General features: G+C 36.5%; 1 long non-coding RNA gene across 1 annotated transcript; it reads left to right on the top strand.

Moving 5' to 3' along the window:
• The first annotated feature begins 8294 nt into the window (after positions 1–8294).
• LOC103418803 (uncharacterized) lies at positions 8295–9314 on the top strand. The gene is made up of 3 exons (XR_011579210.1): positions 8295–8581; positions 8678–8803; positions 9045–9314. It is a non-coding gene; the product is annotated as an uncharacterized lncRNA (long non-coding RNA).
• The last annotated feature ends 347 nt before the right edge of the window (positions 9315–9661 follow it).

Raw genomic sequence — 9661 nt, 5'->3', positions numbered from 1 at the left:
TTTTAGGGACAGCCTTCTGCCAAAATTGCATCAAATTACTTTTCTAAATATTCTAATGGTCGCAAATCACTAAGACAAATAAATAGTTTAAAGCACATTGATTAACAATCCAAAACTTGCATGCATAAATTCATAAGAAAATTAAAAAGAGACTACATATTCTTGCTAAGGATCATGGCCTCACCCTAGCAAAGAGAATTAGTTACGCATATTCATAATTAAAATCAAAAGAATTGTATTGAAATAGAAAAAGAATGAAAACACCTTGAAGAATAAAGTCTGAAAATCTCTAAGCTCTAGCCAAAATCTTATTCTCAAATCTTGCGTTACATAGCAGCCAAACCCTAGGTCTGCCAAAAGGCTTATTTATACTACTCTAAATAAAATCCTCTTAGCCAAAGGTCTTAGAATAAGACTAGGAAACTAAATAAATTGAAATAAAATAGGAAACATAATCCTAAATTGACTTGGTAAATTCGCCTAGAAATCTGCACGGCCATGTTTTGGACCCATATCAGCCCCAAAACTGGCCCAAAATAGCTAGATTTAAAGCTTGAACTATTCTAAACACTTTTCCAGAAGGCCACGAACCCATATGAGGTCATCTTGTGCTCCAAAAACGTAATTTAAGCTAAGAAACGTCACTTTTCAGCAATGCGCCCTGCTCCTTTATTTAATCGGCAGAAAATAACCGCTTGGTAGAAAAATCTCAAATTTTGACAGGAACAATCCAAGAGACACACGAACGTTCTCCAATTTAAATCACTCTAAAATTCGTCCGTTTGATCATGTTTTTCTCCAAAGGAAGTCGGATGTCCTATATTGAAAATATAAAGCAAAGAATTAAAATTCTACCAAAATAATTACCAAATTATACTAAGAATAGGGTAAAATATATAATATAATATTGACTCATCATGGGGTAGAATAAATTGCTCTCTAAAGTTGATTTAATAATCTACTTAAGGTAGACTTAAATAGACTTTGGGAGAAATTTATTTCCCTTTCCTAGAAAGACTTAATTTCCAATTAAAGAGAGAATCTAGATCAAAATAGGAAACAATCCTATGTTTCCTAAAGCAAGAAGATCTCTACACCTACTGTCATTTCCTGCGAGCAGCCTAACAGATGTAGGGGCATTTGTGGAGCAAAAAATAATCAAGAAAAATATGGAGACGACATGTGGATTTTTGGGTAATAAGACAAAATTACTTTCGAGACATATTGGAACTCTCACGGGCAAGCAACGGACAATCACGACTCAATCAAGGTCAAAAGTGATCAAAATAGGTATTTATTCAAAACCTATTTCATCCATCCTCATCAAATCCTCCCCACAAGGTAACCCTCAAATATTCATTCAAAATATGATTAATTACCTAAATTCATTAATTAATTTTCTAATTAATTTCCTAATTGATTGAAAGATATTATTTTGACATAATATCTTGTAATTACACCCAAAAACCACCATATGTGGCTGGTTCCCATCTCTCCAAAGGAGGCCAGCCACACCCCTATAAATACCACATCATTTCTCCAAAAACCTAATTCCAACTCTCTTACAAAATTCTCTAAATTTCTCTAAACATTTTCCCCTCAAATTCTAACTTTGGCATCGGAGATTCTTCGGCCAAAGCCCCCCCTTAAAAAAAAATCATCGTGGGCACGTGAGACTTTTGGCGTTGACCTAAGGTGTTAATTGTTTTGCAAGTGCACTTTTGTCCAAGAAGAAGAAGACGGAAATTTGCATCCACATATATTATGATGTGACATGCCATGTTTAGCCTTACAAATAGACTTTTCATACACTTTATGTTTTTAATATTATTTGTGAGCATAAACTTGTGGCATGACATCCTTGCGTTTTATCTGCTCATTATTACATGTTTGCATGATGTCTCTTAGTTATTTGTACTATCATGGGCCAAAGACGAGCTTCACGTGTAGTTCACATGCACCGTTTACATTCGCTTTGGATCCAAAGTTAGGTGTCAGCTTGTCCTTTTGTGTGATGTTTTGGACTCGTATGTGATGCGACTAGCGCAGCTCACGTGATGTAGTACTAGAATGTAAAACCCACACCCTGTCCCATTGTCTTAATATCTCTACAATGGACTTGTGTGCCTACATACATTAATGAGCATTGATTTCTTTTAATAATGAATTGAGATACCTTGTTATGCCTACATTCTTTACCTCACTTATGTTACAGGGTACCTATTACATACTATTATTATAACATTTTTGGGAAACCATATACTTGTTTTACAATGATGGGTTACACTTTTCAAAAAGGTTTTACAAAACTTTATTTTCAGGCTCACTCACTCTTGTTTTTCACGCTTCCAGGATTTTAGTGGCAGAGGTTTCGTGACGACGAGGATTGTTGATAACAGCTGTTATGTAGGAGACTTCTTCTTTCATTATAAATGTCCTTACTCTTTTTTCACTGCAACTTATCTATGCTTTGACATCACTTGTGTGATATGGGTTCAATCCCGCTCACATGTGCACTCTAAATTAGTCACTTTTGGGTTTAAATTTATTCACATTTTCCTCATCACTACACTTTATGGCTTCATCACCTTCCAGGTGTCGGCCAACACATTGCGATTTGGGTGTCCAGGTGAACATTTCGGGTCGGAGTGTGTCATGATTGCTAATGTATAAATGCACTTGTAAAGAGTTGATATTGATGTCAATAAAAGCAAGAAATTTAGCACAAACTATTCTGCTCAATTGACTATCTAAATGAAGGTCGCGGGTCTGCTGTCCTCGATTTCATATATGTTTCTTTTTTTAAATTTAAATTTAAAGAATAGCTAAAAGATTCAACTGTATATAAACACTCTTGTTTTTCTCTTAAAATAGCAAAACCTCTAAGAACTTATAAAATGAGGTAGAGATAAAGTGAATCCCAAAAGCTCTTTTATTATTAGGACTCCTAAATAAAAAGCATTGTTAGAGTATAAGCTTCATTATAAGGAGCTTCTATCATACTAAATTTTGAGTCTTTTTAACTAAGACAAAAATTAATTTGAAAATACGAAGTATTGTTGGAGATACTCTTAATTTTTAACACTCATCACACATGATTTCTTGAGTTTTCTTCACATTGAATGCATTGTTCTAAGAAATAATTGTAATCTTGTTTAGACGGTTCCACTCATATCCAAATTTGGAAATGATATACTTACCGCTATTTCTTCGGCTAAGGCACTCGTGCCATGAGTTAGATATATACAAGTGTTGTTTTCTTAAGCTCTTTCCGTAATTCAGATATATTAAAGTACGATTGTAACGTCATTCTGAGATATGATACTTTATGCATGAAAAACTTAAATTAGATCCTTATTGTACATTGAACGTGTTTGAAGCTTTTAATACTTGCCGCTATTTCTTTTACTAGAGCACACGTGACAAACTTTTTGGTCGGTTTGTCAAACGTCGGAACAAACTCGACCTCTGATTGGACTCTAAATTTTCACATAAGCTCAAGTGTTGTTCCTAGCTCACACATGTTTCTCAAATATATTAAGATACATATCTGTGTTTGTCCAAAAAATAAAATAAAAAGAAGATACATCTGTAACGTCATTTTGATATATGACATGTTTTACTCATGAAAAACTTAAATTAAATCCTTATATTACTTTAAACATGATCAAAACTTGTTGGCTGAGCTTACTCCGGTGCCTTATTTTTTTCATTTATCTTGTTCCCACCTATATTCCAAAATTGACAAATGATATCCTTGGCGCTATTTCTTTGGCTAGGGCACATGTCGTAGGTATGAGGGGATTAATCCACAAGACAAATGATTCATTTACCTATTCAAAGTAATTTACGTGAAGGATGGTACACTCTCTAATAGATTTGATGAAGGCTGTTTACTTTCACTAGGTCGCTTGGTATCTTGAAACTTCTTTGCTTTCGGGGATAAGAGTGGAAAAGTCTGAGAGAGTCTCGAAGACGAACTTTTTGGTTAGCTTGTCAAATGCCATAACAAAATCGACTTTTGTTTGGACTTCGTTTTTTCCACATAAGCGATAAGCTCGATACAAGTGTTGTTTCCTTAAGCTCGCATATGTTCCATAGTTCAGATAGATAAAGATACATCTATAACGTTATTTTAAGATATGATACGTTTCACTCATTAACAACTTAAATTAACCCCTTATATTACTTTTTTCAAAACTTTTTGGCTGACGTCACATTGGTGCTTTATTTCTCAATCTATCATTTTGCCAACCATATTCCAAAATTGGAAAATGATATACTTGCCGTTATTTCTTTGGCTAGGGGTCGGTTTGTCCAACGTCAGAACAAACTCGACTTTTGTTTTAGACTTTGTTTTTTCCACAGATCGATACGAGTGTCATTTCCTTAAGCTCGCACATAATCGGTAATTCAATCATATTAAGGTACATCTGTAACATTATTTGAAGATATAATTCACTTCACACCTCACAGTGGTGCTTTATTAGTCAATTTATCCTTTTGCTACCTATATTCCACATTTGGAAAATGATGCTATTTCTTCATCCAGGGCCCACGTGGCAAACTTTCTGGTTGATTTATGAAATTTCTAGAACAAACTCGACATCTGGACTATGGTTTTCCACTTATGCCACAAGCTATAAGTGTTATTTCCCCCTTAATTTTGGGCGACAAACCCTAAACTATTTGGGCTCCTAGGTTTTCTCATGGCATTACTTCATGTACAGAACTTAGCCCATATTTTCAATATAGTTTCACGCGCTTTTCACCGACCTAATTTGGCTCTTGTGCTAGAGACCCAAATAACTCCACAAAAGAGAGAAATTTTTAGTTGTCATGGAAATATAGATGATACATTACGTGTTTTTATGTAAGTGATGGAAAATTTTAATTTTTAAGTTATAAACATTTTAACACACATAACCTATCATTTATATAAGGACACATGGTGTATCACCTCGTGTGACGGTCATACTGAAAAATCTCTCACAAAACATGGTCTTAAGTTGGTCCACGTGTCAGCACTAAAAAGAGAAAAGCACTTCAAACTGGCGACACGTAGACGGCACGCCCTGCTTAGCTGTCCGTACAGCAACCACAAATCCAATTAAAAGGGCACTAACCCTAAACTAGTAAGAAGTAGCGTCTTCCAGAATAAGATTTGCCAAAGACATTACTGTACTTCCACAGCAAGCCGTTAAAAAATAATACCCTTTATAAACCCTCTCTTTTCCCTCTCCATTTTATGGTGGTGAATATGACGATGGAAGTTGAAGCGGAAGTTGATTACGAGAAGGGATGCTGTACCCCGAAACGCAGCGAGTTTCGGATTCCGGAGGCGGTGGCGCCTCCTCCTGCGCCAAAGAAGAAGGCGTTTTGGGTTGGGAAGAAGAACAAGAAGCCGCCGCAGCCGCCAAAGAACGGGTATTTTAACCCGCCTGATCTCGAACTACTGTTTGCAGTGATTCCAGTACAGCAAGCTTGGGATTAAACTAGTTTAGTGTCTTAGGGTTATTTAGGTTTCTTCCTTAGCTTGCAGGTATTTTGGGCTGGTGAAGTAGATATTATCTGCGAATATGAATGTAACATAGCTAGTGGTTTTTTGGGTTTGTTCTTCTTTTTCTTGTACACTTAAAACTACTGGGACGAAAGGGCTTTTGGTTTTGGAATGTCATGTATTGAAGTGAATATATCGCATATCATATATGTGGAGTTTGACGGTAAAATTTTAAAGCGTTGGGTTTTATGAACAGTGAACCTATTTGCTTTTTGGGGTTTCACTCCAAAAACGCGACATATTATAAGGAATAATCCATGAATTCAAACTGGTCACAAATTGGTCACAAATGATTGATTGTACCGGTTTTTATGTTTGGACTTAAAAGCCAAGTCCCCAAAAAGATTTTTTTTTTTTTTTCAAACTATAGAAGTTTTGAGAATGGAAACGTTTTGGTCTTAAGTATTAAACCACCACTTCAAAACGGTACCATCTGTGAATGCTAAAACAAAAGATGCTACTAGATGTACCAATGTATTACAAATGAGAAAACAAAAGAAGCTATTAGATGTACTACTGCCGTATTACAAATGAGCTGTAAAGAATTTTAACTGATCTCAATTGCAGTTGTAAACACTGTATTTCATGTAAAGAAACCTTCAAGCATAGCTTCAAATTGCATTGCACTAGTAATCGTGCCTGCATGATATCTAGAATCTGATTTTAACTGGACGTTCAAAATGTCTTTCTACACGGGCAAAGACATTTAGAATCTGATTTTTTTTCAAAAAGTCTTTTTCCACGCATGCCGCCCGTACCGCATTTGCTTCAGCCATTATTGTACTTTATTCGCAGGGAAAATCACCGAAGCCACCAGCCTCCTGAAAGATGCCTGCAAAATCCTCATTACAAGGTCCATAAATATGGTTTAGTCCTTCTCACTGTTTGTGTGAGACTTTTAGATCTAAGCATCTCCTATGGCACCGGCCCTAGCTTCGGCTAGGGTCGGTTGCTGTGTCCTCTTTTCTCCTTTTTTTACTTCTTTTCTCCTTGCATCTATTGGTGGTTCTTCCAATTTTTCAATTCGGACAGTCCAATTCCTCAACCCCGGGGATATACCTCTTCCATGCTCTTCCTTGCTTCGATCTTTAGCCATGTTTTCTATTAAATTCGTGTGTAAAGTTCCGGTGCTTTCACCAGCTCGGGTGTTTCCAACATCACCACGTTCTCCTTGTCGTTTGCCGACAATCTTTTACTTATGGTTGTGTGCTGGTGGCGTCTGATGAGGTGATGTTCAGCGGTGGACGGAGAATCGGATGGCTGTATGCTTCTCTGATCGGCGGTGGAGAAAGCAGTGGATGCTTCTCGGATGTTCTGTTGTTTTTGGGTTTCACTGTTGTTGGGCACAATTTCTATTTTTTCTTTGTTTCTAGGTCCTTTTTTTTTGTTTGTTTAGAGCAGTTCCAATGTGGGAACCCCCCTCGGCAATACACTGTGCTATCCACCTAGTGAACAATAACTGCCCTTAATGAACAATAATCACATTTTGCATCTTCACCGTTGCACTTCAATAGCCCTGGCAATAGGTAATAAAATATTAGTATTTTATTTATTTATAAAATAATACAAAATAATTTTATTTGTAATTTAGGATAAGATTTTTAATCGTTCTCGTAGCGCCATATGTCATTATCCGAAAAGTTATAAAATAATACAAAATAATTTTATTTGTAATTTCGGATAAGATTTTAAATCGTTTTCGCTGCGCCACGTGTCATAATCCGAAAAAGACAATTATTGGTGATGGATTTCTGATAAGATTTTTAATTGTTCTTGTAGCGCCACGTGTCATTATCCGAAAATACAATTATTGGTGATGGATTTCCGATAAGATTATTAACCAATCACGCCGCGCCACGTGTCATAATTTGATTGAAAGTAGTTGAGAAAATACGAAATTGTGGTGTAAGGTAGATGATAATGAGAAGGTATTTATAGAAAAGTAAAAACAAATTTTATTAACCAATCCCGCCGCGCCATGTGTCATAATGGTAACTTTTCTTAATTTAAAAACTATTTTTTCTTTTATTTATTTATTTATAAAGCAGAATAATATCAACTATTGATCTCAGATCCAACGGTTGATATTAAATAAGATTTTTTATTTTTTTATTAAATCGGATGGTCCAATTTAAAGAGCTGTTGAGATCAAACGGACCGTGGGAAGCCACGTGGCTTCCCAATGGTAACATCGGCAGACTGCGACGTGGGCCCAAAGTCTGAAAAGGTGTTGGCTGACGCGTCCCCACGCGCGGGTGAGTCGCAGGCGCTTGACAGAAAAAAAAAAAAATTGGGCCAACGCCAGGATGACGTTAGCCCTGGCATCACATCCACTCGGGCTCTTGGGCTAGCAATTCCTTACAGGTCCGGAGCTCGGGCCTCCACTCTCCCTCTGGTTGCCCACGCTGGACCTTCAAGGCCGGGCTATCTGGCCCTATTTCGTCCCCTGTCGCCCAAGCACCAGCCCACGCTGGAGTTGCTCTTATAGGTGAAAGTTGAGTCTTTGTTTATAAGTATGTGTTTGGTGTTTTAATAAAATCTTACCCTTGACAAACAAAACAAAAAGGTCCATACATATCACATATACTAAAATCCAGTTTCCCTTTCACCAGAAGTGAAAAGGCGAAACTGCCCTCGGATTCTTCTTTGCTTGCGGTTGTCTTTTGCTATTTTGTGCAGTGAAAAGTTCGTTTTGGCCCTCATGGCCACGCGTCTGTCATCGTTCAGTTTATGCGTCGAATAGGTTTTCGTTGGTTTACCATTTGCTTTACCTTTTGTGTGTCGGCAATCTCTGCTTATCTCCATCTTGGTATCGCCTTCATTTCGTCTGAAATCCTGTGTTTTTCGTCTTGCAAAATATTCATCGCAAAGATCGTCGTATTCTTTTTTTTTTGGGGAGTTTGTTTGGGTTCTCTGTTTTGGGACAAGTTTTGCATCTCTGTAAATCGTTTCTCCCCAATTGTCATCGGCTTTCCGACCAATTTTTGGTGCGGTCTGGGTGCGATCTTTGTTCAGATCATCGTATTTGAACGAAACCCTAACAGTTTGATTTGAACGAAACCCTTATATGAGAGTTGTTATTTCGAATTTGCATTGATTTGAACGAAACCCTAACAGTTTGATTTTTTGCTGAGTTGTGGCAGTTTGTCCAGGCTTTGTCGGCTAAGAGCGGATTTTGCGTTTGGTTTACTCCGCTGATAAATCTGAGATTTAACAGGAGTTCGAAGGCTACTGTTGGTTTGGGTATGTATTCCCTGCTTTCATTCCTTCCTAATTGTATATGGATTTCCTATTTAAATAAAGCAGGGAACTAATCGATTAATGCATGTTTTAATTCCATTATTCCTAATGTTTTATCAGCTTTGTTTATTGTTGAGTTTTAATTGGTTTTTCATTTATTTAAAATAAAACATCTCAAATAATTATCCATTTCTGCATTCACTCTGTCCTCTGTCTTGTTCTAGCGTCTATTTATGTTTTTCAGGTTTTCCAAGTGTACAAGGAGGTTGCTGGGTTGAGTTCGGTTACACAGATAACGCTGCAGTATACCATACAAAGGTTTTTTTTCCTTTCCCTTTGCCCCTTTTTTGGGATATTGATTACAAAATCTGTTTTGAGCATAGGTGTGAAATTTGCAGTAGGGGTTAGTAAGTTAATTAGTTAATTTCATTCTCAATGTGCACAAATGTTGTTCCTGCATTAATTCATTTTCTTTGTATCGAAATTGAATAAATTTAATTCTCCTTGATATCCACTTATTTTGCTAAGATATGCAATACAAATATCTGCTATCTCCTACCTGTAAACGTATGACTTAAAATCATTTCATTGACAAACTGTGCCCATGGTCTTGATTTATTTTTGAAAAGTTGTTTCTGATTTTAGTTGTTAAAGTCAGTAATCAATTCTGCTTAGATTTTTTGGTAGCGTAAGTGCGTCTACACTCATCCCTAATCTTGCATACACAGTGCATCTCTGTCACATTGGTGAACTATGGTATTGTTTGTTTTAATTAAGAGCCACCGAACTAGATATATCTGATCCATCTTTTTTCGCGTATCATATCACTTTTAAACCTGTTTGATTGAATTCTGCCATTTA

Source organism: Malus domestica, chromosome 03 (genome assembly GCF_042453785.1).
Source record: "Malus domestica chromosome 03, GDT2T_hap1".
Taxonomy (NCBI): Eukaryota; Viridiplantae; Streptophyta; class Magnoliopsida; order Rosales; family Rosaceae; genus Malus; species Malus domestica.
The sequence above is the reverse complement of the archived record's forward strand: the minus strand, read 5'-3'. Positions and strand labels throughout refer to the sequence as shown.